The sequence below is a fragment of the Heterodontus francisci genome, chromosome 32, assembly GCF_036365525.1.
Source record: "Heterodontus francisci isolate sHetFra1 chromosome 32, sHetFra1.hap1, whole genome shotgun sequence".
Lineage (NCBI taxonomy): Eukaryota > Metazoa > Chordata > Chondrichthyes > Heterodontiformes > Heterodontidae > Heterodontus > Heterodontus francisci.
In genome coordinates, this window is record NC_090402.1 from 21,301,522 (window position 1) to 21,307,521 (window position 6,000).

The 6,000-nt window shown below is 44.4% G+C and overlaps 1 protein-coding gene across 1 annotated transcript in view; it reads right to left on the reverse strand.

The window, feature by feature from the left end:
• The window catches only part of LOC137347693 (LIM/homeobox protein LMX-1.2), a 223,417-nt gene extending 222,462 nt beyond the window's left edge, over positions 1-955 (reverse strand). The window contains exon 1 of the mRNA XM_068012450.1: positions 875-955. The gene's annotated coding sequence lies outside the window, so the exon portion shown is untranslated. The remainder of the gene's footprint in view (positions 1-874) is intronic.
• Positions 956-6,000: the final 5,045 nt, after the last annotated feature.

Genomic DNA, 6,000 nt, shown 5'->3' on the forward strand with positions numbered 1-6,000 from the left:
AAAATGTTTAAGGCACTTTAGATATCTAGGGTCAGAAATTATGGGTTATTCCCCCTGCTTCCGTTGACTAAGTGTAATTTTCCCTTCCACACGTTTACATTCAGTTGCAATATTCTATTGTATCCTCTGAATAAATTTAAAGAATTAAGGCGATTTCTAACTGTTTAAACCGTCCACTTTTTAGAGCAGCTGAAGAAAATACACAAGTGACAAATTGTAGGTGCATGTAAATTCGAAACACAATGTACATTTTACCCATCAACATTCTTAATATCAGCGGGAAAAGGGCAAGACCATAGCGAGAATTTATTTATTTACCGTGGGACTGCATATTTTTGAAATGCTTTTAGTTACAGTCAGTCATTATCTTTTAACAAATTGAAACTGAGAACCACAACTGAAGGCGGGCTAATAAAGCCAAACCCTGGCCTCTAATTTGTTCTTGTAAACGTTTGGATTGAGTGTTTGATTTTGCACTCTTTATCTGCTAACTGTCTTACCATATTATTTAATTTACAAAATGTGTACTGCATTCTCAGTTTTTTTTTGTGTGTGTGTTCAAACGTTTGCATTGCTCTTGTCATTTCCAGGAAATATTACAGCGTTAAAGTAGCGGCGCTAAATACACAATCTTGTGGAATTAACATTTCTCACTACAAACCATTATCTAAATCAATCAATAGATTCAATCGTAAAATAAATATCACTAGCGTTAATTCTAAGGCAGTATGAACTGACTTGTATATTTCAACTAAAATGTCATTTTGTGATTATAGCGAATTATTATGCACTGACTAGTCGCAATGGATAGGAAAATAGTTTACTGTATCAAAGTACAGAGGCAGTTTCGAATGTAACTGGGACATTACAGTACCTTAATTCTTGAAACGCATCTGCTCTCCCGCAGGCAGGTTGGCAACTGAACTGTACCAGTGAGGCGCAACCGGACCAGAGCGCCCCCCGCTGGCCCCGTGCCGCCAATACATCGACCTGTCCCGATGACAATAGAAAATAGAAGTGTTATAATACTCAAACACAAAGAGAGCCTTCCTTTCTCTGCAAATCTTCGCTTTTGTAGATCACATACCAATGGAAGGAAGGCGAAATCCTTTTGGCCAAGAGCATGTTATTGGGTGTTTTGTGTGTATGTGTGCGTGAGAGAGAGGGGTGGGGGATACTCCCCCGGAAAGGAGGGATTATATACAGTACAGTCGCATCATCAATCGAGATATTGTCGGTCGGGAAAAACGTGCTAGGACCCTGCTGGAAATCAAATTTTGACAGAACCAATTCAGCTGAGCTTTACCAAAGTAAACGCCGAGTGAGCACGCGATTTTATCGGTGGATGTAAAGTTTCTCACACGTGGACAGTTAAAAAAGTTGTATCGGAGATCTCCGCGCGTTGCGACCCGATTGCCTTCTTAATGGTGTTCTCGTCTACACAAACATACTTAAAAGATAATCCGATTAAACTAAATTATTATACATTTCATATACATCAACGTTTTAATTTCCATTATTTTCGTGCGGATTTGGAGATCTAGTTATAACTTGAGACTTTAATGTATCCTACACGTCCAAAATATGAAGATATCACCCAGTCAATAAATGAGATGTAGCTTCTTAGAAGTGCCACATTGTAGAATACAATATAGTATCGGTGCTACTGTCACAATAGCTGAGGGACTGGGAAGTCTGAGGCTGAAGGCAGATGCTACCTTTTAAACATCTTCACCATCGCTTTAGCGAATGGAAACGAATGCCAGCAACGAAATAGAAGCGCCTGTTAGGAGAATCAATACATTTTCAGCAGCAACGCTTTGATGAAGGCCGGAAACTTGTGGCCAAGCCGTATTGTTTGTATGACTTTTGACAATCGGGTTTATGTGCAGTTTATTGAACATTAGTTGAGCTAAGAACAATACCGTATGGTTGGCTTGCAATCGGTTACAATATACTCAAAAATATTGCCTAGTGATTGCAATGTCATGTAACTGTCATTTGCATAGTAGCATTTAAGCAATCGAAACGAATCTAATAGAAAATAAGCCTCGACATGTGAGTGTTTTTAGTTTTAGAGATACAGCACTGAAACAGGCCTTTCGGCCCACCGAGTCTGTGCCGACCATCAACCACCCATTTATACTAATCCTACACTAATCCCATCTTCCTACCACATCCCCACCTGTCCCTATATTTCCCTACCACCTACTTATACTAGGGATAATTTATAATGGCCAATTTACCTACCAACCTGCAAGTCTTTTGGCTGCGGGAGGAAACCGGAGCACCCAGAGAAAACCCACGCAGACACAAGGAGAAGTTGCAAACTCCACACAGGCAGTACCCAGAATTGAACCCGGGTCGCTGGAGCTGTGAGGCTGCGGTGCTAACCACTGCGCCACTAAGTTACATTTTTTTGTAATTTTATGCGTCAGAATATTTTAATAGGGACAGAACAAAATTATAATCATATACAGGTTGGCACACCTCCTCCTATTGCAGCGCGGGAATTAGCATTTTATTAGAGATTCCACTATTCGAAAAGTGAGCTTGGCTGACAAACCTGGGCAGCGCCCCGCCCACATGAAATGTGAGGGATTCACGTTGCCCGGGAAACGGCTGGGTGGCCAAGTTCTATTGGAGCAGAGTCACGTGGGGCAGGCTGGAGCGCGGGAAAGAAGCTGGCGGGGCCGAGACTGTGATTGGCCAGTGGAAAGCTGGGGGAGGAGCTGGAGTCCCATAGCCAGCGTGTGTGAGCAGCTCCAGTTAACAGTCACACGCCCTTTGCATTCACATCTGGGACTGACCCACCCAAAGCCAAACTTTCAATCCATTTCTTGTTGCTTAGTTTGATTGTTATCTATTATATACGCTGGTTTCCAACATTATATTGACTACACTTAAAAAAAAAACCACTTCCTTGGCGATTACATTTTTGGGACGACCTTACATCCTGAAGGCTGTATATAAAATGGAGTATTAGTATTGAAGGGGCACTTGTGTACCGATTCTTGTTAGGTGACACTTCGGCGACCGTCTTGTTGGTTCAATTTTAAGAAAGATATATTGATAAAGGTCCTTCAAGACAGTTGGGTTCTTCACGAATAGGGACAGGAAGGAGGAAGTGCAGTTTACCTTGTTTGTGTTGTCAGTTTTGCTTTTTTCCCCCTGCCTGGAATTCGCTGAGCACCTCAATGCTGTGGGCTGCTTCTAGTCTCAGCCCAGCTATGGCTCTCAGTCTGTTCCTGTAACATGGATGAAGAGTTGTTTGTAGAATAAAAGCGCCAGCGTTTATCCACATCCGTGCAACTTTTTAATGCGCCAATCTATAACCTCAATTTTGGACAATCTGTATGGAAATACCAAGAAAGTGAAATCGTGTTAAGCATGAAAAGGAGCTGGTGATTGTAATTATTCACACAGCATCATATCATTCCTCGTGGTAATGATACTTGCTATGCAGTTAACCCTGTTCTTACACATTTAGTCAATGCAAACCATTTTGAGATGCGCAGCTGTGTAAATTGGATTAAATGGAGAGAGTCATTGACTCTTTCAGGCGCTCGATGACCACGGGAGCAAACCAATGGCAGACTATTCCGAGTAGGTATTCTTGAAACACTTCGGATTTATACCGCTGTGGTACAACTCCGACTGATACAAATGGGAACTCTCCGGAAAACCCATTGAAGCATCAGATTCAAATTTCAAAAACGTACATTTCCATGTCTTTATTGCCGATTATGCTTCCCCTGCTGCAGAAAAAAAATCTTCACATGAAGGGTTAAGACGGCCTTAGAAGTCAATCCAGATGCATAAAGAGAGGTAGATAAGCGGGAATTTAAGACATTGCGCGATGTGGAGAAAAGGCAGGGAAGTGGAAAACGACAGAACGGCTTAAAGAGCTTCTATCTATTGCTAACACTCAAATGTAGTCACTGCTCACTGAAGGTCTGGGGTCAAAGGGTACACTAGAAGATGCAGGCTGCAGTATAACTCGGGTCTACTGGTTATATAATCATAAGAAGTAGGAGCAGGAGTAGGCCGTCCGGCCCCTCGAGCCTGCTCCGCCATTCAATAAGATCATGGCTGATCTTTTCGTGGACTCAGATCCACTTACCCGCGTTCTCACCGTATCCCTTAAAATGCATAATGCAAATTCCCCAAGAGCAGTCCCTGCCACCAGCGATGCATCGATCGCCGACAATGCAATTAAGGGATAGCTAAGATAAACATACAGAGGGAGAAAGGAACAGAAGGGATATGTTGATGCGATTAGATGGAGTAAGGGTGGGAGGCGGCTCGTGTGGAGTATAAACACCAACATGGAGCTGTTGGGCCGAATGGCCATTTTCTGTGCTGAATACTATATACAGGACGTCAAGACGTCAGAAATGCTCTATCCATCAATATCAGCGACCACGCTCTGGAAGTGGTTCAAGAGTTCACCTACCTAGGCTCAATATTACCAGTAGCCCGTCTCTCGATGCAGAAATCAACAAGCACATGGGAAAGGCTTCCACTGCTATGTGCAGACTGGCCAAGAGAGTGTCGGAAAATGGCACACTGACACGGACCACAAAAGTCCGCGTGTATCAAGCCTGTGTCCTCAGTACCTTGCTCTATGGCAGCGAGGCCTGGACAACTTATGCCAGCCAAGAGCAACGTCTCAATTCATTCCATCTTCGCTGCCTCCGGAAAATCCTTGGCATCAGGTGGCAGGACCGTATCTCCAACGCAGAAGTCCTCGAGGCAGCCAACATCCCCAGCTTATACACCCTACTGAGTCAGCGGCGCTTGAGATGGCTTGGCTATGTGAGCCACATGGAAGATGGCAGGATCCCAAAGGACGCATTGTACAGCGAGCTCACCACCGGTATCAGACCCACCGGCCACCCATGTCTCCGCTTTAAAGACGTCTGCAAATGCGACATGAAGTCCTGTGACATTGATCACAAGTCGTGGGAGTCAGTTGCCAGCGATCGCCAGAGCTGGCGGACAGCCATAAAGGCGGTGCTAAAGAGTGGCGAGTCGAAGAGACTTAGCAGTTGGCAGGAAAAAAGACAGAAGCGCAAGGGGAGAGCTAACTGCGAAACAGCCCTGAAAACCAATTTTATCTGCAGCACCTGTGGAAGAGTCTGTCACTCTAGTATTGGCCTTTATAGCCACTCCAGGCGCTGCTCTACAAACCACTGACCACCTCCAGGCGCTTACCCATTGTCTCCCGAGACAAGGAGTCCGAAGAAGAATACTATATGTACAGGATGGAGAGCAAAGTCAGGTGTCACCCCAAGCTCTTTTCAATCAAGTCTCTTGGATGTAGGGATTAGAAATCAGCTCAGCAACCTCTCTCTCCAGAGCACATTTTCCTCAAGCCAATCTTGTACTGCCATTTGTTTTAGTTCTGATGCCGGAGGAACAGCATCTGAGGCGTGCTCCAACATGCAACCTGGCAGCCGCCTCCTTTGCGGATTTTCCCACGGGATCTGAGAATCTGCTGCCATAAAAGAGCCGAATCGAGTGCACCCAAGCTGTCCCCCTCCCCGGGAAACTGAACTAGAACAGAGTAATAACAGTGGCTTCATACTCAGTTAACTTTGCTACCGGGTTCAGGTATATTAGCAATCTAGTTTTAAGCTGTGCTTTAAAAGGCCGAGTTGGTCTGTCGAAGCTTCTGGAAACTCAGATTGCATTTCCGCAGCGACGGGGTCGGTGCAAAGTGACCAGAGCCTCCGAACTGATCATAGAGCCAAGTAGAAGGAACTCATTTATTCTGCTTTGCTTTGGCCAAGAGCAAAATAAACTGGGCTATGCTATTATGGAGAGGTGACTAGAGAAGGTTTGGCGTTTGCCGACAGATAAAATGGGAAGTTCAGCCATCACCCCAAGCTCCTTTCATGTATTAGCTGAGCTTTCGGAGCATGTTCTATATGTCCCCTGGCTGATGAATAAGATGGGAGGGTAGGCAGAAAATACATTTAAAAATACTGCATGCAT